The sequence below is a fragment of the Phascolarctos cinereus genome, unplaced genomic scaffold (assembly GCF_003287225.1).
Source record: "Phascolarctos cinereus isolate Bilbo 61053 unplaced genomic scaffold, phaCin_HiC Scaffold_726;HRSCAF=1367, whole genome shotgun sequence".
Classification (NCBI taxonomy): Eukaryota; Metazoa; Chordata; class Mammalia; order Diprotodontia; family Phascolarctidae; genus Phascolarctos; species Phascolarctos cinereus.
The window spans coordinates 164,458,466-164,484,631 of record NW_027556098.1 but is presented as its reverse complement, the minus strand read 5'-3'; the positions used below and the strand labels follow the sequence as shown (position 1 = coordinate 164,484,631).

At 36.5% G+C, this 26,166-nt stretch overlaps 1 long non-coding RNA gene across 2 annotated transcripts in view; it reads left to right on the top strand.

Annotated features, from left to right (window-relative positions):
- The window catches only part of LOC144454330 (uncharacterized), a 76,769-nt gene that overhangs the window by 30,726 nt on the left and 19,877 nt on the right, over positions 1 to 26,166 (top strand). For both annotated transcript variants that reach the window (XR_013482719.1, XR_013482720.1), the window contains one exon: positions 9,411 to 9,508. This is a non-coding gene — a long non-coding RNA (uncharacterized LOC144454330). The remainder of the gene's footprint in view (positions 1 to 9,410; positions 9,509 to 26,166) is intronic.

Here is a 26,166-nt window from a genome sequence, read left to right as displayed (position 1 = left end):
CTTTCTTTCACAGCAAAAAAAGATATTTTAAATTAGACAGAAATCCTTCAAATGATTTTCTCATGGTCACATTTAGATCCCTAGTACACACTGTGGATCTGTTAGTGTTTGCACTATTTCCTTCGTCTGCAATAAATTTTAATCAGATGCTTTGTACCCAGTTGTACTCTTGTCTGAAACCATCCAAAGTGCTGTTGTTGCCAGGGAAACCATTTCCTTGTTATCTGTGTGTTCCGCATGTCTGTCTCATTTCTCTCCATCTCCTCTCTTTCACTGTGTTTTTTTTTACCCCCTCGACTCTGAGTGGAAACTTTATGTCACACATTTGGGAGGATGAAGCACACTCTTCCCTCCTTAGACATAAGTGTTCATTAAAATGATGTAGAACAAAAGTTTTAACTGTGACTTATTAATTCTAAAGTTTTTTTTTCATTTATCCAAAACCAAAACCCTTCATTACATGCTTTACTCCATGTTTGAAGCTAAGGTAGGTATATGAAGTTTTCTTTTTTGATCTCTCTGCTATGTACTTGGGTACTGTGAAGTTCTACAACAAGTGCCCTTTGTCTGAATGATTTTGTCCTGCCCCTTTGCATATGACCACAAAGGAGAAAGGGACAAGAAAGAGCAGCACACATAAAAGAGAACTTTAAATAGACTAACCTGTCCAGGGCCTTATTCTATCCAAATCCTTCATTTTCTAATGAAAATAACATGAAATAAAATGGCCAGCCCCAAAGCTTTCCTTTGGCCAGCTCCTTTGCAAGATTTAGTTGTGTGCCATCCTTTGAAAGAAAAATCCCAAGAGCCATTGGACTGTGGAATTGATTCCTCCTAACAAGCTGTTTAGGCTTAACATGTTCAACTGCACCACAAGCAGAGTTTAGCTTTTATGGATCTACCACCCAAGGATGTGAACACCCAGGAAGACCTAGTATCTGTTAGTAGTAAAGAAATTGAGGTATGTCCTTTAGATAAAGTCTCCTGGTACATATGTATGCTCCTGGTATACACACATATACACACATATATACATGCATACATATTTATGTATATACACACACACACACACACATATATATATAATACCATATATGTCTATGTATATGCATATACAGCACATGTGCACACACGCACACACATACACATCCTTTTCCTTAGGAAACACTGGGAAATTTAGTACTATGTCACAGTTCAGAATTTTCTATTGGTGGCTTAAGCCCTCAATTTGAATTTTCAGAACTCCAAACCCCACTACATTACCTAACGGATATTTAAGAGTCCTTACTTTAGTGAGACAAACTTTACCTCACCCTGACATGCAAATAAGCAAGAATTACTCATATACTCCTTTCCCTGCCTCAATGTAGTAGGGCAGTGGGTGGGAGGGGAAAGTCCTTCTGGAAGTCAGGCTTTTTTCCACCTGACCCTGTTACTGGGTGCTCCTTAGAGTGTTCCTGGTGCCTGGGTGCATTGGAGATCTACCTTCCCTCTGTAGGGAGTCTCCAATGTCATGTCCATCACAAGGTGATATTTACGATATCCCCTCAATTCCTTACCTTTTCCATAGTTCCTAAGTTCCCAACAGTTGGTTAATTCAATGGTGTTTTTTTTTAACTTGTGGCAGAATTCCTCCTGAACCATAGGATCCTTTTAGAAAATATTTTTCTTTTTAATTAACTTCCCGTAAATATAAAACTTGAAGAGATCATAAAGGTCATATAGTAGCCCACAGTATCAGAGATCTAAAACTAGTAGGAACATCAGAAGCCATATGTTAACCCCCTTTAATTTTACAGATGAGGAAACTGAGGCTTGGGGAATTGAGGTAATTTGGGCAAGAACATGCACACATTATTATCAATATCATCAATTATAATCATTTATTAAGCACTTACTGTGTGCCACATTCTGGGCTAAGGACTGGGGATACAAAGAAAAGCAAAAATGCCCTTTTCCTTAAAGTAACTCACACTCTAATGGAGGACATGACATATATGTAGTAAGCATCTGAGGTAGGATATGAACTCCAGAACCAGTGGTTAAAATGTTCTATTGCAACCAACTGATCTATAAAAGGAAACAGGCTCAGAGAGGGAACATAACTTCACTAAAATATCACAGTAGCAAAAGGGCAGTCTGAACACAGGTTCTCTGATTGCTAATTTAATATTTTTTCCACTGTACTTGAACTCAAAGAAGGAACCCATATTAAAGGCAACGCCATTTTGAAATAATTGAAGGATGAGTTTTCAAGTTAGCTAAAAGAAGTGTGGCAGATTGTGAACTGGACTGTCAGAGAGGGTACCCACACTGATGTGATCATGGACACTTCAGAATACTGAAATAAAGGGTGCTAGAGAAGCAAGTCAGTGGAATGCCAGAAAATTTTATTCGTCTTCCCCCTCCAGCTTCCTTAGACTATGCTCTGAAGCAAAGTAGAGCTCAGCTGAGTATGCTTTGGCTGATAATCCTCAAGGATGTTCTTTCATGCTTTTTCCTGTGAAAACCTACCACTCCTTCCTCTGGCAGTGTCCAAATTCAGATATCATTATGTTCCTCCTTAGGACATAAAAAAAATAGAAAACTAATTTCCAAGAAATGAAACTTTAACAATGACCCTGAGAATGAGAGAATTTTCCTCAACTAGCTAAAGGATATAGCTAAGGGTTAACCATTTAAAAACTAGCACCTCTTCATTTTGCATTTTTTTTAAAGGAGCCTCTGTACTCACCTTGGAGTATTAAGATTTGAATTCAAGTCTGTGCTCAGACACTTAATAGCTGTGTGACATGGAGCAAGTAACCTCTCAGTCTCTGTTGATGGATGTAATGATGATACTGATACTTATGCTACTACTATTAATAGTAGCCAATATTTGTATAGTACTTTTTAGCCCATACCTTTGTTTTGAGAAAAAAAATACTTTATGAACCATAAAGCGCTTCATATGTTTAAATTAGTATTATTATTTCTACTTATAATACTACAAATAAATAAATATTTAAGAAGAAAACATGTAGTTTTCTGGGGTTTTCTTTGCTTCTGTATAGCTTTCCACAGTTCTTTTTCTTATTGTAACATTTTGTACATAGATAAATATAAATATTATACACACACACACACACACACACACACACACACACACACACCTCTATTTAACCAGACCTCTGATTTTATCAATTTCAATACTCACTTCCTAGTGAGGAGTTCTACCAATAGTTATTTTCCTTTATCAGGGTGGATCAGCACTTTATCTGTAACTTAAAGCTTGAGAGGACTTCTGAAGCACCAAGAGGTTAAGTGACTTGTCCAAGGTCACACAGATAGTATAGGTCAGAAGCAAGACTTTTGTCCAGGTCTTGTTGATTCTAAAGCCAACTTTTTGTGCACTACACCATCTGTTTCTCATGAATAAAAAATGACTATAAGTTATGTTATGCATGTAAAATATATCATACATGTTTAATATTTCTCTCTAAATGTACTGTTAAACACTTGCTGGTCTTTATTTTTTTGGGAATCTTGGACTCATCTTTCTTTGTTCTAAATGTTGTTTCTTTTCCCTATTTACCTCTAATTTTTCTTTCTTTGACATTTTAGTGAAAAAAATTAAAAATCTAAGGGGAAAAAACCCAAAGATAATAAAGATAGGAGTCTACGATATATCTTTCCACTGAGTTTTTACTTTGCCAAATTGGACCTCATTACTATTAACACTAAATTCAAGATTCATGCTGGTTTGGTTATAGTTGTCTTATTGACTTTTTCTGGATGAATAAGTCTCTGTCAGTAGTCCCACTAAAAATCCACTTTAGTAAGGTTTAGAGAAGGATTTTGCCTAGAAGAAAAATGACAATGTCCCTTTCTCTTTCCAGTCAGAACCCTGCACTAAAAAGGCAATCTGTAAAGATAGATAAGTCTAAGTAAATATATTATAGGCCTTAATGAGATACATTTTTTTACAAGTGCAGAAAGGGAGGGCTGAGGTGGGGGAATGAACACCTCATGGTGTCATGGAATTTTAAAGCTAGAAAGGAACTCAGTAATTATCTGATGACACATAAACTTCTATAGTCATTTTCATTCTAAGTGCAGCAGTAATATAATAGTTTCCAGTTTGCATATAGCAGTTATGCTAAATCAGATACTCCAAATTAGTTTTGAAATTGCTATTGGTATATCTATCATACATTAAATAATAACAAAAATATCCTTAGTTGAGATGATGGTAACTTCCAACTTACTTGTTACTGATGTAGGAGAAAGAGAAAGAAGATTGTGCAAATTATCTGTAAAAACTCAGTTTGAGTGTTCAGAACTTAAATTAATTACCTGAAAATGACTGTCTGGAGTTGGACCAAAAGCTGTCTCATCAATATGCAGCTTCAGTTCTGTGGAGGAAAGTGAAGAGGAAAGATCCATCCCTCTGCAGAAATAGGACACCAGAAAAAAATTTGGAGAGAAGCAGTTCAGGGAAGAAGGAAGAGAGACATCTTGTGGATGGCACCAATATTTTACATACAAAGCTTTAAGTATAAATAAATAAGTTTCTCGTGAAGAATTTGTCATTTATATGTATTCTGCTTTGCTCACCACATAATTTGCTTTTAAGTTTGATGCGAGGTTGCTAGCATTTACTTCAGTATAATCATTGAATCTAAGGCTCTAAAGTGTAGGTATACTTTTTATATCTCATGCTAGGTGTTATGGAAAAAAAAGAGAAGTAAAAGATGCTATCCTTAAACTAACCTGTTTGCAGTTTTTCTGGGATGATAATGGTTGCTCAAGTTAAACAATTAGCAAAGAATATAATGTAGAATCAAGGCCAAAGTTGTATACATAGCACACCCTTGAGCTGAGGCTTAGGTTTTTTTGGAAGTTATCAGCTATGGGTTGAGCCCTCACTGATCCATCTCTGCATCAGAACATATCAAATGACAGAAAAAAAAGGCATTTAATTAAAACAGAATAATAACAAGGTAAATGGCAAGGAATTTAAACAGATAATAAATATTCCCTTCAACCCATTAAGTAGAAGGTAAACTCGTAGATGGCAGAGACTCTTTCCTCTTCTCCTCCCCCTTCCCTTCCTTTTCCTCCTTCTTTTCCTACTCCTCTTCTTCTTCCTCCTCCTCCTCCTTCTCCTTCTCTCTCATCAAATGAGATAATGTATTTAAAGAACTTTGTAAACCTTAAAGTGTAATAAAAATGTTTATTATTGTTATTATTATTGTTGTTTTTATTAATCATGATGGCCTCATCTGCTCCTATGGTTTCATTATCTCTTTGCATATGACTCAATACTATCCATCTCTATTTTATCTACTGAGCACCAATCCCTCATCACCAATTGCTATTTGGACAGTTTCAACTGGATGCCAAATAGGCAAACTCAACATAACCAAAACAGATCTCATCATCACTCCACTTCCCCAAACTTACTCTTCTTCCACAGTACTGTTATAAGTATTGCCATCTTTGAACTGAAGTCCAAAACTTTAATGTCATCCTTGATTTCTCACTCTCATTCACTCTACATATCCAAATTATTGTCAAATTTTTACATTTCCATATTCACAACTTTTAGATATATTTTTCCTTCCTGCTCATAAAGCATAATCACTCATAAAGCCACCTAATACTGGCATTTGTCACCTTTTTACTTATTAAAATAACCCATTTTACCTATTAAAATAACCCCCTATTGTCATATCATAAGCAAATTAAGAGGGCATGGAATTTCTTACTTCTCAGATCTATGGATAAATGAAGAATTTGTGACCAACAAAAAGATAGAGAACATTATGAGAAGTAAAATAGGAAATTTTTATTAAATTGAATTAAAAAGGTTTTGTGCAAACAAATCCAGTGCAGCCAAGATTAGAAGAAAAGCAGAAAACCAAGGAAAAATTTCACAGTAAGTTTCTTTGATAAAGGCCTTATTTCTCAAACATATAGAGAACTGAGTCAAATCTATAAAAATAGAATCATTCCCCAATTGATAAATGATCAAAAGATATGAAGAAGCAATTTTCAGAAGAAATCAAAGCTATCTATTGTCATGAAAAACTGCTCTACATCACTATTGATTAGAGAAATGTTTTCCTTCTCTACATGGTTAATATGGAAATATATTTTGCACAACCGCACATGTATGAACTATCTCAAATTGCTTGCCTTCTCAATGAGGCTGGAGGGGATTGAGGGAGATAAAATTTGAAACTCAAAAATTTAAAAAAATGAATGTTAAAATTGTTTTTACGTGTAATTTGAATAATAAAATATAAAAAAATTAAAATACACAGAAAAAAGAAACAACCCTTATTTTGTGTTTTTGCCTTAAATGTCTATCCACTCCACTTCATCCCCTATGCAGTTGTCAAAGTGATTTTCCTAAAATGTAGGTCCAATCATAACACCCCTTACTCAATAAATTCCAGTGACTCCCTATTTCCAGTAGGATCAAATATAAATTTATCAGTTTGGCATTTATAACCTCTTTATGACCGTCCTCTTTCCATTCTTTCCCTCTTCTATTATACCCCTTCTCAAACTCATGATCTAGCCATACTGACCTATTTGCTGGTCCACTCATGTCCATCATCTGTCTCTCTGCCTTTGTACTATATGTCCCTGATGTCTAAAGTACCCTTTTTCCTTAGCTCTACCCATCAGAATCCTTGTTTTCCTTCAAGACTTAGCTCAAGTGCCCCCATCTATGTAAAAACCTTTTCTGACTCATCCCCCACCACTGCTAGTGTACCACCTTCCCAAATTCCAATATATTCATTGTGTGTATATTGCATTTCCCATGCTTCTGTATATACATGTTATCTACTCCCTTGGAATATAAGCTCTTTAAGGGCAGAGACTACGTTCTTTTTATTTGTTATCTTCACAACTTAGTAAGGTGCCTAACACTAAGCAGGCACTTAATAAATGCTTATTGATTGGTTGATTGATCCCTCACATGATGGGAGAGGAACACAGTCAGAACAAGTCATAATATCGTTGCTAAAGGCCAAATTTTGGCCTCCTGTGTCACTGTTTTCCACACGAAACTCAGATACAAGAATCTTGTGAATCTTTTAAAATTTCTTGTGGGCCTGAGGCTGCTCAGGCAATCAGAATCTGTGCAGGTGGCCACACACTATGGGCAGAGACTTCTGTGAAATGTGGTCTGGAGAGTCCAATTCTTTCTCCTACTCCCAAGCATGGGACTCACTTTGCTCTAAGCATTATGGGAAATAGAGTAACAGATGGTGTTGACTTTAAAATGTTATAGAAGTTCAGGAAAGGGTAGGGGCTTAGGAGATCAACATGGACTGAAAGGTTAAATGCCTATATCACTTAAGTATTTAGAGATTTTTATAAGCAGTTTTTCTCAGAGGATATGAAATTGACTTTTTTTCTTACTAATTTGACCTAGTTGGGCACCTTTTTTTTTCTGGGAAACATAAAAAGTCGTGCCTTCTTTCCTCAAAGCCTTTAACAGATACAGTCTTATTGAGTTCAGTCTTGGAAAAGAATTTTCCTAATCTCATGTGTCAACTTAATACTCTAAAGGTCTGGGTTAAAAGCAGTCATTCATTAATATAAATTTTATATATTCTGTTGAAATAACATTAACTGTTAATCTTCAGAAAGCCCTTTTGTGATGCTTCTCTAGTGACCCATGGCAAAAATGACTTGCTTTAAAGATAAGGAATCTGATCATAGTGATCAGTAAATGAGTTACTGAAATTTTCCTTACATATATATTCACATACTTTATCTTTCATCCTATTTGTGATAACAATTTGACTAATGCTTTGGGGGCCCACTAAGTATCCTAAGACTTTCTGTCAAGAGGTTTCAGCTTGTGTCAAAATCACAGAATGAGAATAATCATGGCCTTGACCTTATTTTTATTCAGCCACAGGTCCTTTCCTGGGACGTCTGTGTATTTAATTTTCAGGTACTTCAGACCAAGACTTACTCGCTCTCATTTGGCAATCCTTTGTTTGAAACTTTGTATGTTTGTAAAACGATGAAGCCAGGACAAAATGTAAACATACCACCACTTTTATTTTATTTATTTTTTTAGCAAGATGGAGGTTGATGTAGTAGAAATTGACTGGGAGTCCTAGACTAGTCCCAGCATTGACTGGGAGTCCTAGACTGTAACCTTGGATAAGCCTTTTAATGTCTTGTCACTCAGTTTCTTCATCTCAGTTTCACTTCATTTCTTCTTAAATGGCCATTAGCATAGATGTTATCATGGTCTTTTTTAGCTCTAAAATTCTATAATTCTATGATTGTATTGCTTTTATGTATAATGGGTCACAAAACTCTGAGAAATCGGATCTCATTGGTCAGTATTCTACTTGACATAACTATGCAAATCCATGGTCTTTGGGCATAGTTTGTCTCTAAACTCTATAAACTTTACAACTTTAACTGGCTTCGCAAAACCTAAAAAAAAATCTTTATAAGAGAGCAACTTCTCTAGGCAACTCTTCATTCTCATCAAAAAGTATCACAACTCATCCATTTCATATAGCCTTTCCTGAGGAGAGAGAGCCAGTACCAAAAGGAAGTGGATTGTTGTTTGTCCTTCATTTTTGAAGAGCCCAATGACATCGGGAAGGTGATATCTTGACTTGCAAGTGAATTGGATTTAAATGAATCGTGGCTGTGCAAAGTCAATAGCCTCAGTCTGTCCTCTAGAAGTGAATAGAAGGGAAGGGGAAGTGGCTAGAAGAGGGAAGAAAGACTTAGAGGGAGGAAAGAAGAAAGAAAAAAAAACAGAAAGAATAATAGAAATCTTGATTTATGTAGAATAGTTTTGTAGACATGCTAAGATGTTGGGAATATCACAGTGACAAGATGCTACAAATAGTACAGAGTAGGTGTATTACTGAAGAGATAATCAATAATTAACCTAGGTTTGGCTATGCGGAGAGTATGAGGGCCTTATTATACCTGAAAGCAGATTTTCCTCCAAAGCAATTATTTACATTCCAATATTTATGGAGATAGTATGTTATAGTGGGAGCTTAGCAATAAGTGACTCCTAGTTCTTCCAGTAACCAGCTATGTGACCATGGGTCAATAAGGTAACTTTTCTAGCTTCCTCATACATCAAGTGAGTGGGTTGTATTAGAGGATCTCTAATATCCCTTCCAGTTCTAAAATTCACTAATTTGTGATGTGGAAGAGGTTGGTTGGTGCAGAAAGTACTCAATTTGAAATTAGATGACTAGGATTTGAATCTTTCCTTACTTCCTACATAAGCTTGAACAAATTAGTTTACAGATATCATTTTCTCCTCTGTAAACTGAGGAGGTTAGGATAAATAAACTCTAAATTCCCTTCCAGCTATTAAACTTAAAAAAATTAAAATCTCATTTCTTTGACCTCCACAGGTTTCTACAGCAATTAATTATTATAGGGGAATCCACGAGCATATCTGGATATGCAGAACTGTGTGACGTGGGGAGAAGCAAACACTTCCAGATTAAAGGTAAATGTGAGCAGGATAAAGTATACTTGGCAGATGGGGGAGGCAAGGGACAGGGGCCATTGTAGGTCCCCAGTGCCACACTGAAATAACATGAAACTCAAAAGAAGGTTGAAATATACTGTCCTTTATCACTGACTAACTAACTAATTTCACTTCTTCCTCCACTGCTCCAGTGCTCTCTGATTAGCTGTTTCACTGGCAAATGAAAGAAAAATCCATGGTATTAACCTGTCTTATTAATTTTTTTTTTATTCTGGCACATACACTTGGCACAACTGCACATTGAAATAGCCTTCTACCAGTGGGCTGCTTAAAACTATTGCTTTTCTATGGGAAATTAAACAGGGAGCTGCTTAATGCTCCTTGTTAGTTTTTTAATAAAAATGAAAGTGAGAAGCCAGCTGTACCAGGAGCAAATGACTGCTAGACCACGGCTATGCTCAAAGCAAAGAGGAGGAACGAATTGGGCATCTCTTCAAACCCTGGCTGCAGCAATGGCGTTGTGGGACCCCTCCCACTGTGGCCCTATTAAATTGCCTCCCCAAATATTGTTTAGAGGTTACACTGAATTGGGAGAGCCTTCTCCTGGGATCATTAGGCAGCTCTCAATTTCATTTTCTAATAAAATATTGAAAGTTGCTATTTAGGGGCACAGCAGCAACTATTGAATTAGCAAGGCTTGAGCTGTGTAGGGAGTCAAGGGAAGGAGAGAAAGGAGGAGTTGGAAAGCAGCAAGGAAGCCTATAAAGGAATGGAGAGAAGGAGAGAAGGGCATTGGAAGGACTCTGGTACACATTAGGGGCACAGCTAAAAGAAGGAGTTGGTGGCCATCAAAAAAGTCCAGAAAGTTTAATTTTTATACTTTATTGAGTTTATAGAAGCAGCATGTCATAGTAGATAAAGAGCCAGCCTCAGAGCTGGGACTGGGTTTAAATTCCAGCTCTGTGATATATAAGTAGAATGATTCAGGGCAAAGTCACACAACCTCCATGTATCCTGGATGACTCTGTGAAGCTGTAAATTGCAGGTCAGTTGCTAATCTGTGTTAATAGAGGACAGTTCCTCATTGGTAGTTCCTTATAACAATGAAATTACAGATCGAGGCCAAAAAAAAAGGTCGAAAGTCTACAAAGCACATTCTTTACAACAACCATGCAAGGTGGGTAGTTTAAGCATTTGTTGTTTGGTTGTTTCAGTTATGTCTGACTCTTCTTGACCCCATTTGGGGTTTTCTTGGCAAAGATACTGGAGTGGTTTGCTATTTACATCTGCAGCTCATTTTACAGATGAAGAAACTGAGACAAACAGGGGTAAGTGACTTGCCAAGAGTCATACAGCTAGTAAGTGTCTGAGGGTGGATTTGAACTTAGATCTTCTTGATTCCAAGCCTGGTGCTTTCTCCACTATGCCACCTAATTGTGCTAGTGTAAGCATTATTCTAATTAAGAAGCATCTAGATGGTAGATGTGGATAGATTGGTGGGCCTGGAGTGAGGAAGACCTAAGTTCATCTGTCCTCAGACACTTATAAGCTGTGCATGACTTAAGTAGGTTACTTAAGCTCTCTTTGCTTCAGTTTCCTCTACCATAAAATAGGGATAATGGCAACACAGTGCCTGGAACATAGTGGCTCCAAAGAAATGTTTATTCCCTTCCATCTGATTTTGCAGGTTAGGAAACTGAAGCTTAGAGAGAGTAAATGACTTTCCCATAGTTCCATAGCTAATAAATACCCCAAATTATTGACTTGACAATCAAAGGGGAAGAAAAAGTTAAAGGGGCTGGAGGTAGGCTTCAGTGTGGGAAAACTTAACTTTAATAGGCAGAATAAGGAACCAGTAGAGAGGGAGACATTGAAGAAGAAGGAGAAGACAAAGTAGAAATGATTAATGGACCACTTTCCACAAGCAGAGAGGAGGGGAAAAGATCAAAGTCACAGGTGGAAGGAAGTTCCCTTTACAAGGAAAGGCCTGTGCATGCACTGAGACTACAAGTACACAGGAATGCATACATGGAGAAATTTAAGGGAATGCAGTGGAGGAGGCAAGGATGCTCAAGTCATCAGGTCTAGTATTCTTAGTCAGGTAGACGAAGCCATCTGCTGAATGGTTTGTGAGGGGATTTGGAAGTGAGAAAATCTTGTTTCTCCCTGCCCCCTTAACAGAATTTTATTTTTTTTTCCAATTATATTCAAAGATAGCTTTCAAAATTCACTTTTATAAGATTTTGAATTCCAAATTTTTTCTCCCTTCTTCCCTCTCCACTCCCTTTCCCAAGACTGTAAGCAATCTGATATAGTCTATACGTATACAATAATATTAAACATATTTCCACGTTAGTCATGTTGTGAAAGAAGAATCAGAACAAAAAGGAAAACCCATGAGAAAGAAAAAAAAAAGAAAATAGTATGCTTTGATCTACATTCAGTCTCCATAGTTCTTTCTGTGGATGTGGATATAATTTTCCATCATTAGTCTTTTGGAATTATCTCAGATCATTGAATTTCTGAGAAGAGCTAAGTCTATCAAAGTTGGTCATCGCACAGTGTTGCTGTCATTGAGTACAATATTCTCCTGGTTCTGCTCACTTCACTTAGCATCAGTTCATGTAAGTCTTTCCAGGTTTTTCTGAAGTCCACTTGCTCATCATTTCTTATAGCACAAGAGTATTCCATTACATTCATTTACCACAACTTGTTCAGCCATTCCCCGATTGGTGGGTACCCCCTTGATTTCTAATTCTTTTGTTTTTGGTGAGGCAATCGGGGTTGACTTGCCAGGGTTACACAGCTAGTAAGTTTCAAGGGTGTGAGGCCAGATTTGAACTCAGGTCCTCTTGACTTCATGGCCAGTGCTCTATCTACTATGCCAGTTGCCTCTCAATTTCCAATTCTTGGCCACCACAAAAAGAGCTGCTATAAATATTTTTGGACATGTGGGTCCTTTTCCCTTCTTTATGATCCCTTTGGGATATGGACCTAGTAGCTCTATTGCTGGGTCAAAGGATATGCTCAGTTTGCTGGCCCTTTGGGCTCTGTACCAAATTGCTCTACAGAATGGTTAGATCAGTTCACAACTCCACCAATAATGCATTGGTGTTCCAATTTTCCCACATTTCTCCAGCATTTATCATTTTCATTTTCTGTCATATTAGCCAATCTGATAGATGTGAGGTGGTACCTCAGAATTGTTTTGATTTGCATTTCTCTGGTCAATAGTGATTTAGAGCATTTTTTTAAATGTGACTATAGATAACTTTAATTTCTGCACCTGAAAAATGCCTGTTCATATCCTTTGACCATTTATCATTTAGGGAGTGACTTGTATTCTTATAAATTTGACTCAGTTATCTCTATATTTTAGAAATAAGGCCTTTATCAGAAACACTGGCTGCGAAAATTGTTTTCTAGCTTTCTGCTTTCTTCTAATCTAGGTTTCATTAGCTTTCTTTCTGCAAAACCTTTTAATTTAATAAAATCAAAATTATCCATTGTGCATTTCATAATGTTCTCCGTCTCTTGTTTGGTTATAAATCCTTCCATGGAGACCTTGTTTCTTGTCCTGCTTTTGTCACCAAGTAGTGTTGCAGCTTTGGAGAAGCATCTTCTGAGCTTTAGCTTTTTCATATATAAAATTAGGGAATTGGATTGGACTATCTTTTAGGTCCAATCCACAGCTAGCATTTTATTGTTGCTTCACTGAACATGTAAAGAATTTTTTAAATTGGAAAAGTGAACCAAAACCGAAAAAAAGATTCTATATGGAAATGAGGAAGACAGCGGTAAAAACCACTAAATGACAAATACAGAATGAGTCTCCAAGTCCCAGGCTCCAAGTTAATTCCTAGGACCACAGTCTCCTGGTCGTGCCCTTGTACTTAGTGCTCTTCTACCTCCACCACAGCTTTCTCCTCAGTCCTCAGCTCAGTCTCCATGATGAGTGCTTTGCCCTCAGACTTCTCAGCCTCAGGTCAGGAGCAGGACTGATTTAAATCATGGTCTGCCCAGCCTGGAGGGGATAAGTCAGGCTGCACTCCATAGCCACCAGCTCCACAGGGCTCACCACCATGGCCGTGTTGCAAAAAAAACCTTTTCATCCTTTCCCTTCCCCTATCCTGCACCGCATCTGAGCTCAGCAGCTCCAGGGTGGGTGAGGGATTGATGGTCATTGGATCAAGGAAGATGATCTTGGTGAAATAAGCTATGGTGACCTAGGGGAAGAGCTAAGAGACAGAAGGCAGTGTGTGTAAAGTCACAGGGCTAGAGCCCTGACTGACGGTAGCCTTTGGGAGATAGCCTGTGGAGAATGACTGGCCCATTGGCATTATGGCAATAAGTGAGATTATAGTAAACCACTTTACACTCTAAAGTGTGATAAGTACCACACCATCGCACTTTCACTTGATAGATCAGTTCACAGGCGTTGGTGGAGAGGGTCTACCTATAATTATTGACCACTCTCTACAAACTTTTCTATATTGACCTTTCAAATAGTAGAGTTATAATTGAAGGGGATTTTTGCAAGGGAGGATGATTGCTAGGAAGAGATTTTTTGGGAAAGAAGAGTCCTTCCATAAGAGCATTTACGTGGTACAGTAGATATAGCAGTGGGCTGAGAGTCAAGAAGACTGGAGTTCAAATCCAGCCTTGGATACTCATTAAGTGTGTGACCCTTGGAAAGTCACTTATTCTTTTTGCCTCAGTTTCCCTAACAGTGAAATGAGCATAATATCAGCACCTTCCTCACAGGGTTGTTGTGATGATCAAATGAGATATTTGTAAAGCACTTAGTATATTACTGGCACATAGTAGGAGTTATATAAATGCTTATTCACTTCCCATGTGATTATTCTTAGCTGTTTTAAATGCAAATTCCTCCTACCCCAATACAGTAGATTCTCCTGATTTGTGATATTGATCTGAAAATACTATAAGTCAGATATATTGCTCTAAACATCAATGCTTTTAGAAAAGCACCTGAAGTCTATGAAAGAAGTGGTTTTATGCAAAATTTGGTTATAGTCTTGTCCTCATATGTCAGTATTATAAAGGATTTCCACGAGAGTAAGAAGACAGGGGATAGGTAGGAAGGAACACATCACTTTCGTATTTGCTGCTCCTTATTAAGTAAAAATCTTGACAGTTCTATCCTTTTTCTACCCAACATTTTCATATCATTTTCTGTTATGCTATGAGAAGTCTTATTTCATTTCAAAATCTCTTTGTCTGGAATTTGTGAAAATTCAGCATATTTGAAAATGTCTATGAGGACATCCTAATGTTCCAACAATACTTATTTCTTCAAAGAATAATATCTGGAGTGCTAAATCCCAGAATGGGCTGAGGCTGCTTCTGAATGCTAAGGACAGCAGGGGGCATTAAAAAAAAAAGAAATATATATTGCGAGCAAGAGGAAAATCAGAAAAGGGATGGGACCATTGCTCAGGGTGCATAGTATGATGACAGTGGATAATCATGGGAAGATTGAAATGCTTAATTCTTATTTGCTTTCAGTTTCCTCTGGTGAATATTTCCTCTGTCCCATAGGCTTCCCAAACTCAACATATTCAAAATAGAAGTTATCGTTCTCCCCAAATCCTCCCTCTTCCAAACTTCCCAATTGCTCTACAGGGCACCATGATCCTCCCAGGTACTCAGGTTCAAAACCATAAAGGTACCTTCATTTATTTTCTCTCACTTTCCTCACATAATCAATTTCTTCATAAGTCTTGAAATTTCCTTTTTTTTGTCATTTTAGTAACACTTCTTGAATACTTTTACTCTTCATTCGCAGAGTCTCAAATCTAGTTCAAGCCTGTATCACTTCACTTGGATTTGTCTTCTAGTTGATCTTCCTATTTCAAGCCTCTCCCTATTCTATTCCGTCCACTCATCTGCCAAAGTGATTCTCCTAAAGCGTAGGTCTTAATATGTCTTCACATGATTGATTTTAGGGAAAAAAACATGGAAAAAGTTACATAAAATAATGGCGTGAAATGAGCAGAACCAAGAGAACGTTGTATACAGTAAAGCAATATTGTTACTCAATAAGATTTAGTATTTCCATAATACCTTCAGGATCAAAATATAATATCCTTTGTCAATGAAAGTTCTTCTCAATCTATCCCCTTCCTACCTTTTCAATTTCCTCATGCACAATTCACTTCCACACTGCTATCCATCCATAATATCCTCCCTGATGTTCCTTGCATATATCTTATTGCTTGTCTTTTTCACTGACTATTACCCCAACCAGTAACATACTCCCTTACAACCTCCTATTCTTAGAATCCTTGGTTTCTTAGAAGACTCATTTCTTGTTTTAAAATTTTATTTTTAATTTATGGAATAAAGCAAGCATTTCCATAACATAGTACAATAAAAAAGGTGACTGCATATGGAACTGTAAATCTACTACGGACAACTTGCTATTCTTTTCAAACATACAACAAAATTATCCTGTAAATTTCTTTTTTTTTATTCCTTCCCCTCTGCCCTAGGATGGTTACCATTAGACACAAATAGGTATGTATATTTAAAATTATTTCTATATATATTTCTATCTATAATTTCTTTCTCTGGATGCAGATAGTGTCTTTCTGCACATGACCTTTATAGTTAATTTGAGTATTTATAATAGTCAAAATAACTTACTCATTCAAAATCATTCTTAAATCAATTTTGCTATGACTGTCTACAATATTCTCTTGGTTCTGCTCATTTCACTCTTCATTATTTTGTGCAAATCTTTCCATTTTTTCCCTAACATCATTGAGCTCATCATTTCTTATAGCTGGTTAGTTGTTGTCCTTTATTCTGGAAGGGGACCAAAATGACATCACAACGTGGGTCAAATTACAATGAATCCTACTGTAGCTGATTAGACCAGTATGAGCTCGGAATGTTCTACCATGGATCAGGCACAAACAGTCCACTTAAACATTTGGGGTGGATTCTCTAAATGTGCACATCTTGTGTTTCTTTAGAGCTATTTTGATTCTGCTTTGCTCATTGAGCACAGCACCTTCTCTGATGACGGCAAGCTGTGTTGGGCAGTCCTGTGCCAGTGTGTCCTATATTACACATTCAATTCCAAAGTTCTTTTTTTTATTTTTATTTTTTAAATTAATTTATTTTGATTCATCAATAATCACTTTCATATGCTTTTGAGTTTAAAATTTTTCTCCCCCTCCCTCCCCATCACCCTCCCCAAAACGGTGCACAATCTGATATAGGCTATACATATACATTCATATTAAACACATTTTCACATTATTGATGTTGTAAGTAAGAATTAGAACCAATAGGAGGAATCACCAGAAAGAGGAAACGAAACTCAATAGAAGAAAAAAATAGCAAATAGTATGTTTCTATCTGCATTCAAACTCCATAGTTCTTTCTTTGGATGTGGATAGCATTTTCCATCACGAGGCCTTTGGAGATGTCTTAGATCCTTGTCTTGCTGGGAAGGGTTAAGTTTATCAATATTAGTCATCGCACAACATGGCTATACAATGAAATTGTACAGCATTCTACTGGTTCTGCTCATTTCATTCAGCATCAGACCATACAAGTCTTTCCAGGTTTTTCTGAAGTCAGCCTGTTCATCATTTCTTATAGCACAATAGTAATCCATTCCATTCATGTGCCACAACTTGTTGGGCCATTCCCCCACTGATTGGCATCCCCTCATTTTCCAATTCTTGGCCACCACAAAAAGAGCTGCTATAAATATTTTTGTAATATGGGTCCTTTTCCCATTTGTATGATATCTTTGGGATATAGCCCTAGAGGTGCTATTGCTGGGTCAAAGGGTATGCACATTTTTATAGCACTTTGGGTATAGTTCCAAATTGCTCTCCAAAATGGTTGGATCATTTCATAACTCCACCAACAATGCATTAGTGTTCCAATTTTCCCACATCTTCTCCAACATTTCGATTCCAAGATTCTTAAGAGAGACCTTGAGAGTATCTTTGTGTCACATCTGACCACCATGTGAATGCTTGCCTTTTGGAGTTTTCCATAAAATGGTCTTTTTGGCAAGCATTCATTTCACATTCAAGCAATGTGGCCAGCCTATCGGAGTTGCACATCCTGCAGAAGAGTTTAAATGCTTGGCAGTTTAGTTCAAGAAATGCCTGGTACCTTATCCTGCCAGGTGATCTTCAGAATCTTCCTAAGACAATTCAAATGGAAGCAATTCAGTTTCCTGGCATGTTTCTGGTATACTGTCCAGGTTTCACGGGCATACAATAAGGAGGTCAGCACAATGGCTCTGTAGAACTTCAGTTTGGTAGTCAGTCTAATACCTCTTCTCTCCCACACTTTCCTTCGGAGCCTCCCAAACACTGAGCTAGCTCTGGCAATGTGTGTGTCAACCTCATTATCATTATGTACATCCCTAGAAAGTATACTGCCAAGGTAAATGAACTTATACACAACATTCAAAACTCCATTTGCTGTAACTAAGGGTTTCACATATGGGTGGTGTGGTGCTGGCTGTGTTTTTTTGGTGTTAATTGTTAGGCTATTCCCCATTTGATGGGCATCCCTGAAATTTCCAGTTCTTTGCCACCACGAAGAGAGCTGCTATAAACATTTTAGAATATATAGGTTCTTGTCCTTTTGAGGTCACATGTGGCCTCGAGGCTGCAGGTTCCCCACCCCTGGTATAGGTAGTTTAATAACTCTTTGGGCATAATTCCTGATTCCTCTCCATAATGGCTGGATCAGTTCACAAGTCCATCAACAATGAATAAGTGTCCCAGTTTTTTTCCACATCCCCTCCAACATTTGTCACTTTCCTCTTCTATCGTTTTATCCAATCTGATAGGTATAAAATGATGTCTCAAGTTTTTTTTAATTCACATTTTCTAATAAATAATGATTTAGAGAATTTTTATATGACTATAAATTGTTTTGATTTCTTCATCAGAAAACTGCCTGTTCATATTCTTTGACCATTTATCAATTGGGGAATGACTCATATTCTTATAGATTTGACAAAGTTCTTTATATATCTTAGATATGAAACCTTTATCTGACAAACTCTCTGTAATTTCCCCCTAATTTTCTGCTTTCTTTCTGATCTTAGCTGTATTTGTTTTATTTGTATAAAACCTTTTTAATTTCATGTAATCAAACTTATCCATTTTACACCTAACTTTACTTTCTATCTATTGTGTATTCATAAATTGTTTGCCTGCCCTAAGTCTGATAAGTAATATGTTCTATGTTCTTCTAATTTTCTTGTAAAATCTTTACATGTAGGTCATATATTAATTTAGATCTTATCTTGGTAAATGGCATAAGGTACTGGTCCATGCCCAGTTCCTACCATAATGTTTTCCAATTTTCCTGACAATTTTTACCTAATAATGAATTCTCATCCCAAATCTCAAGTCTTTGTACTTGTCAAATACAAGGTTATTATGTTCATTTGCTGCTGTAAATTATATGTCTACTCTATTCCACTAGTTTCCCTTTCTATTTCTTAGTGAGTACCAGATAGTTTTGATAATTGCTGCTTTATAGTAATTCAAGGTCTCATACTCATAAACCTCTTTCCTTTACATTTTTTTTCATTATTTCCTTTGACATTCCTGCCTTTTGGCTTTTCCAAATGAATTTCGTTATTTTTCTAATTCAGTAATTTTTTTTTTTGGTAATTTAATTGGGATGGTGTTGAATGCGTACTTTAGTTTGGGTAAAATTGTGGTTTTTATTATACTGGCTGGAAGACTCATTTTAAGTACTACCTCCTCCAGGAGACCTTTCCTGGTTTCCCTTAGCTGCTATTATTGTGTTCTCTAGGCTTACTTTCCATCTACTCAGTATTTATATTGTGTATTCAGTCAATTATAACAAGAGTGTTCTAACTTTTTCTCTTTTCTCTACTCCTTCACGGAGTTGCTGGCACATAATAGTACTTAATATATGCATGTTGGTATGTACCATTGGCATCCTTGCAATGTCTAGAGCTTGAGAAAGTACATTAGGTGGACTCCCTGAGGTAGATTATTGAAAGAATATGGACTTACCTTGAAAAGGATGGGTAAACATGGTTGGACTGTGATCTGCCATGTTTGGGGAAATACTCTCCATTGATAAGATCATGGATCCATTGAAGTTTGGGAATATGTGACTTTTGAGTAGAATGATTTTTGGACAGGGAAGAATAGAATAAATACAGGTAATAGGAAATTGGAGAACAAGATAAATTAGGCACTAGTCAAAAAACCCCAACCTATCCTCAGTGAACTTGTCACCAGGCCCATACAAACTACATCTTATAGTTTTGAAGGAATTGACAAAGGTAATTATGGAACCACTGTCAGTGACCTTTGGGAGACCAGGAGAACAGGAGCAGTTCCACAGGATTAGAGGTGAGCAAATGTCATTTAAATTTTTGATAAAGAGAAAAGAGTAGAGTATTCAAAGTATAAGTTGCTAAGCTAGACTTTGATAACAAGGAAAAGTCTAAAATGTTTAGAAAGGGAAGCAATTTTTCTGAAAACAAAAGAAAAGAAAAAACAAACAGTGTCACAAAACCCAGCCTGGTTTTACCAAGGACAGGTTATGCTAGACTAACCTAATTTTATTTTCTAATAGACTAACTATACTGGAAATAAGTTAGACAAGTTACTGATGATAACCTTGCTTACTAGCACCAATGCCATACAGATTACCCAGAAGCTTCCTTTAACCACCCTTAGAAAAGTGGAAATGGTGCTGATGACTTTTGTCTGGCATTTCTGGAACTATATCCAAATCACTGCCACCCTTCTACAAATAAATGAGTACTAGTACATATATATTTTTTAAAAAAATCAATTTCATAAATACTGCATGGGTAAGCATCACTGGACAACAAATAAATTGTTCCTGTGAAACTGATCTAAGAGTTTTAGTATACTGGAAACTTAAAATGAATCAATAACAATAAAAAATTCTAGTGCTATCTTAGGGCATATTCAGAGTCATAGAGTCCAGAATGAGGGAGATGATAGTTCCCTTATAAACTAGTACTCCAGTGTATATGACAGCTATAGTCTCATATCACTAACTAATTATTGGACATTTCAAACTGGAAATTCAGCAGGCATTTTAAATGCAACATATTGAAACCAAAACTCATTACCTTTCTCCTGAAACCCACTACATTTCTGAACTTTATATTTCTATTTAGGGAACCACTATTTTTCTAGTTCCCCAGGTTTCCAACCTCAGTGTCCTTCTTGAATTCCCACTTTCACTTACCACAAATAACCAGTCAATAGCCAAATCTTATATCCACTTTAACAACCTTTGCATTCCTCTTCTTCTCTGAGCCCACGTGACTACCTCTCTAGTTTAGGCCCTCGTCACCTCTCAACTTGACTGTTGTAAGAGCTCACTAGTTATCCTCACTGCCTGAAGTTAATTCCCACTCCAATCAATCCTCCACATAGCCCATAAAGTGGATTTTCTGAATTGTAAGCTTGACTGTCATTCTCTTTTCAATAAACTCCAGTGGCTCCCTGTTATCTGTAGGATCAAATATAAACTTTTTTGGTTTGGTATGTAAAGTCTTTTACAATCTTGTGCCAACCTACCTTTCTATCCTTGTTATATATTGATCCACTCAAACTGATATTATTGCTGTTTCCCAAATAGGTGCACTCCATTTCCCATCTTTGTGCCTTTGCACTAGTTGAACCCTATAACAGAAAGATATTTCTTTCTTATCTCACCTGCCTCTAGTCTGCCTCAGGACTTTGTTTAAACTCTACCTTCTCCTTGAGACCTTTCACCATTAAAATCTAGGCTTCTTGAGGTCAGAGACTGGTTCACTTTTGTCTTTGTATTCTCAGTTTTAGCCTGAGGGCTGGTACACAGTGGACACTTAATAGATGTGTACTTTATTTTCAAATTTAGTTTATTTTATTATTAACTTAAGAAATAAAACAAACATGTCCGTAACATAGTAGAATAGAAAAAAGAGACAATTGTATATGAAGCTGCAAATCTATTATGTACCACTCACTATTCCTTTTAAGTATATAATAAGTTATCATGTAACTTTTGTCTTTTCTTTTTTTCCCTTTTTCCTTCTCTCCCCTTGCTCGTTAGACAAAAATATGTATGTATGTATGTGTATATGTGTGTGTAAAATCATGTATATATACACTTCTATTTATCAGTTCTTCTTCTAGATACAGATAGTGTCTTCCTTCACATGCGATTTTGCCTAAACTAATTTATATATGCAATGTCATCCCAATTAAATGTATGTTTGATTGCTTGCTTCAGTGATACAAGTCATGAGTTCTTTCCTGGGGTGTGTGTAAGGCAATTGGGGTTCAGTGACTTGCCCAGGGTCACACAACTAAGTAAGTGTTTGAGGCCAGATTTGAACTCAGGTCTTCCTGACTGCAGAGATGGTGCTCTATCCATTGTGCCACCTAGCTACCCTAAGGCATGAATTCTTAACTTGATGTTCCCCTCCCTAAACTTGTTTTTTTTTTAATATTTAAAAACATTTCAAAATAATTGATTTCCTTTGTAATCTTATACAGTTAATTTTGTGAACTTTAAAATATTATCCTGAGAAGAATTTCGTAGGCTTCACCAGACTGCCAAAGGGGTCCATGCCACAACAGAGGTTAAGAACCCCAGTCTCAGAGCACCTTTGCCTACTTAACCATTTTGCTTAGGGCAAATAAGCACTGTTTTCTCAAAGTCAGCAAACATTCTGAACTATCCCATTGCAGATGCAGAGTCTGGTGGTATGTTACAGGGTCACGTTGTGGCGAGCACACAATAAGACAGTAGCAGCTAAGTTCCACAAAAAGGTTGCTGGAATTGATCTCCCACCCCTTTTATATTTTCCCCTTATTTATGCCAATTTGTATACCCCTAAACAGTGGGATGCTTCCTGAGATGGCAGAGCATAATTATGTAATTTTCCACCCTTCATTATAATCTAAATGTACATTATTAAGTCTCCTTTTTTTTTCTTTTTACCAGACAATCAGACAATAGAAAGAAAGGTCATCTCTTCTAGGGAGGATTCATTCATTATATAAAGCATACACATACAGAATGTGTACTTCTCCCTTATATTTCTAATTCCTTTTCAACAGGGAATGAGTGTCCTTAAAATTCCATTATTGAAAAGAAGCTCATTCAATAGTCTCTCATTATGTTCACTGCTGCATTTGACAGTAATAAAAGGTAACATTTTCTCTACCTCTCCAAAAGTTGGTAGCCTTACTCTCTTTCTGTTTGGAAAATGGTAGTGATATACAGCTAACTTTGACAGTCTGTTCTTCATATTAATTTCCATCAGTGTGAATGTTTTCCTGAAATCTCTCTCTCTCTCTCTCTCTCTCTCTCTCTCTCTCTCTCTCTCTCTCTCTCTCTCTATATATATATATATATATATATATATATATATATATATATATATATATACACACACACACACACACACGCACACACGCACACACACACACACACACACACACACACACACCACACACATAATATATATATATGTATGTATATATTTAGGAATGTGCCCTTCGGTTTTTCAACCTGTTTTTTAATCTTCCTTGTCTATAGTCCCATGGCATATATAGTTCAATTAAAGAATTTTCAATTTTGCAATAGCAGGCATGAGACATACAGAGTGGGAGCATGGAGTCCTTTATTACTACATTATCCAAAGCTAGAATTGAAGAAAAAAATCCAAATCACATTAGAGCTATCTGTGAATGCAGGCAATTTGGTATCAAGTCTTTTTTTTTCATATCACGCATACATAGGGAACACATTAACCTCTGTGAGCTCACCTCACAGGGCATCCTGTCCTTAATTGGAAGATTAAAGTTTTCTCAACAAGGTTTTCTCACACTCCTTTATATAGAGAGGTAAAGTAATGTTGAGACCTAGGTGGGGGTTTCATTGTGGAGCTTACCTTTCTTGGATTAATTCACATTAATCTCTTTTTTTGCACTCTGCATTTCTGCCCAATTAGCTTACTTACTTTTCCCCAAAATCAGCATTCCAGTTCCCACCTTTGTGTATTTTTACAGGCCACCTCTCTCATCTTTCCCTCAAGCCCCTTCCATCCATAGTTGGAATGCACTCCATACTCATATCCACCTCTTAGAATGCCTGTTTTCCTTCTAGCATCAGTCCATATGCCACCATGCTAGAAGAAGCCTTTGTGCAGCACCCCAATTGTTTGTGTTCTCTCTCTCCTCAAATTATCATGGATACACTTATCCAATTACATGATGAAATCCCCTCAGAAAATGTAAGCTCTTTGTGGGCAGTGATTATTTTTAATCATGTGTTCACATCTGCAGTTCTTAGCCCATAACCTTATGCGCTTCAGGCTTGTTGGATCAGATTGGTGAACATGTAGGGCTATGCTAGCAAGTAAATTAAAAGACTTTGAAGAATATGCATTTAAAATATTGTATGTAAAACGATACCTACCTACCTACCTACCTACCTACCTACCTACTGAACACTGCATTTTCAAACAGGAAGAGATGCTGAATAAATTAGAGTGACATTTAAATAACTCTTCTTCATAAGTAATGAACTCAAAGAACATTTGGTTTTATTCTCTGCCTTAGCCAGGGTTGAAGTTATTGATATCCCACTTTCCAAGATATTTAAAGAAAGAGAAAAATAATAGTATTTTCTTGTACTTAATTTCAGCCTACAGTCTCTGAATATTAGAAACAAAGATGAACAGAAAATAGATATTCATTCTCACAGATTAGTTATATGATTAAGTCATTATGAGCAACTTTCTAACCTACATTTACTTGCTTTAATCTTTCTTTTTTTTAGTGGTGGTATAGGGAAGATACAATTAAGCCTGCCTTCTTTTTTTTGTAAACGAAATCTAAATTTTCACATTATTAGGTGTGTGGCATTTCCGTCTTTAATTTAAACCTACAGTCACTGGAAGGGAAAAACCCCATTTTCACTTATATCTAGATGCATTTTGGTCAGTCTGGTAAAAAAGTAGCAACGACCACAAAAAAAATTTTCTATTGTTACAAAACATTCCTAAAGCTTGGGGCATCATATCCAGAGGTTCAAAGAACATAAATAAAGATAGGTTCCTGTCCTGTGGGCTTATAATGAAAAACTCACTTCAGATGAGTAAACATGAAAAAAAAATAAAAGAAAGAAGAGGAGAAAATAGTGGAAGTAGGAGATCAATGAAAGCCATCAAAGTAGAAAAAGTTTTGAAAGGTGCATGTTGATTTTGTTCTAATCTGAATGGTAATTAAAACCAGTCTGAGTGAAAGTTAGGAAGCAGGGCAAAGAGATATGACACATATGATAGCATTCTCAAGAATTCAAGAGACTTCAAGGGTCTGAATGATGAAATGGTGGCTCATAACTTTTTCAATGCATTTTTTTGAGAATTTCTCTTGTATGTTTTTCCATAACATTATCTATTATGGTGTGGGAGTCTTATTCTATTCCAGTCTCCTTTTGCCTTCTATTTGTGTACATTTAATATATTTGAAAACGCCTATTACAGTTGCCCAATGCTGTGAGAATGCTATTTCTTCAGAAAACAAAATTTCCAACCTGTCCCACTGCTGTTTCTCCTCCAATTTGGCTTTACTTCTTATAAATCAAGTCAGATATTTGTAATCTAGATGTAATCTAGATGTCCTGCCAGCAAATCAGAATACCCAAGGTCCCAAAGGATTTTGATGCCATGTTTGAGGTGCCCAACATAAAATCAGAGAGTAAATCACACACTGAGAGAATCTCTTCCATTGAGTTGTTTAATATTGGTAGAAACATACAAGGTACTTTTCCATATTTGCAGGTATTGCCAATATTCTAACAGTAAATCAGCAGTATCCCTAGACATTACAATTACTCAAAGCTATCTGTTATAATGAAAAAAAATGCCACAGCAATAAAATGTATTTATGAAAGTGCCATTCTCAAATAATTGGTTGAAACATGAACTTCTTAAATAAATAAAAAAAAAAACAAAAACAGAGTTGATTTCTTCTCCTCTCTCCTTTTTTATATTTCTTTAGGATTTAATGATTATGGCAGACTTGGTTCAGTATTGAATGCTCTTAGGTTTTTTCTTTCTTTTTTATTAATACCATTATTTTACATCATGTAGTTATTTTCTTGAGCTTATCCACTACTGCAGTTTGTGCCTGGTGGCTTGCCTCCTAGCAACTAAGGCATCTCCATCTAATGATTAATTATTTGTTGAACACCAACAGCATTAAAAGAAGACCCTGATCCAGTCTTAAGGAATAGCAGTTTTTTTGAGTGAATGCAAACTGAATTAGGCAAACAAAAAAAGAAGAACGATTTCCTTTCCTATACTAGATCTGAAGAATGGAGAAGAATGTTGTTATTTCCAGTTAGATATTAGGATCTATACTATATTAGAAGCTTGGCAAGATTTTGAAATGGTTAGCATAGCAATGTGATAACCCTATGACACTGGGATGTTGTGATGATTTTCTCTTATGGATCTAGTCTCAAAATCTAATACTTCATCTGTCTGAATCAAAATTTGAGACCTGCAATAGAAAGCAGCCAGGTATGTTAGAAGAGCAGCAAAGGTCTTCTCCATTTAATCTAATAAATAAATATCCACTAAG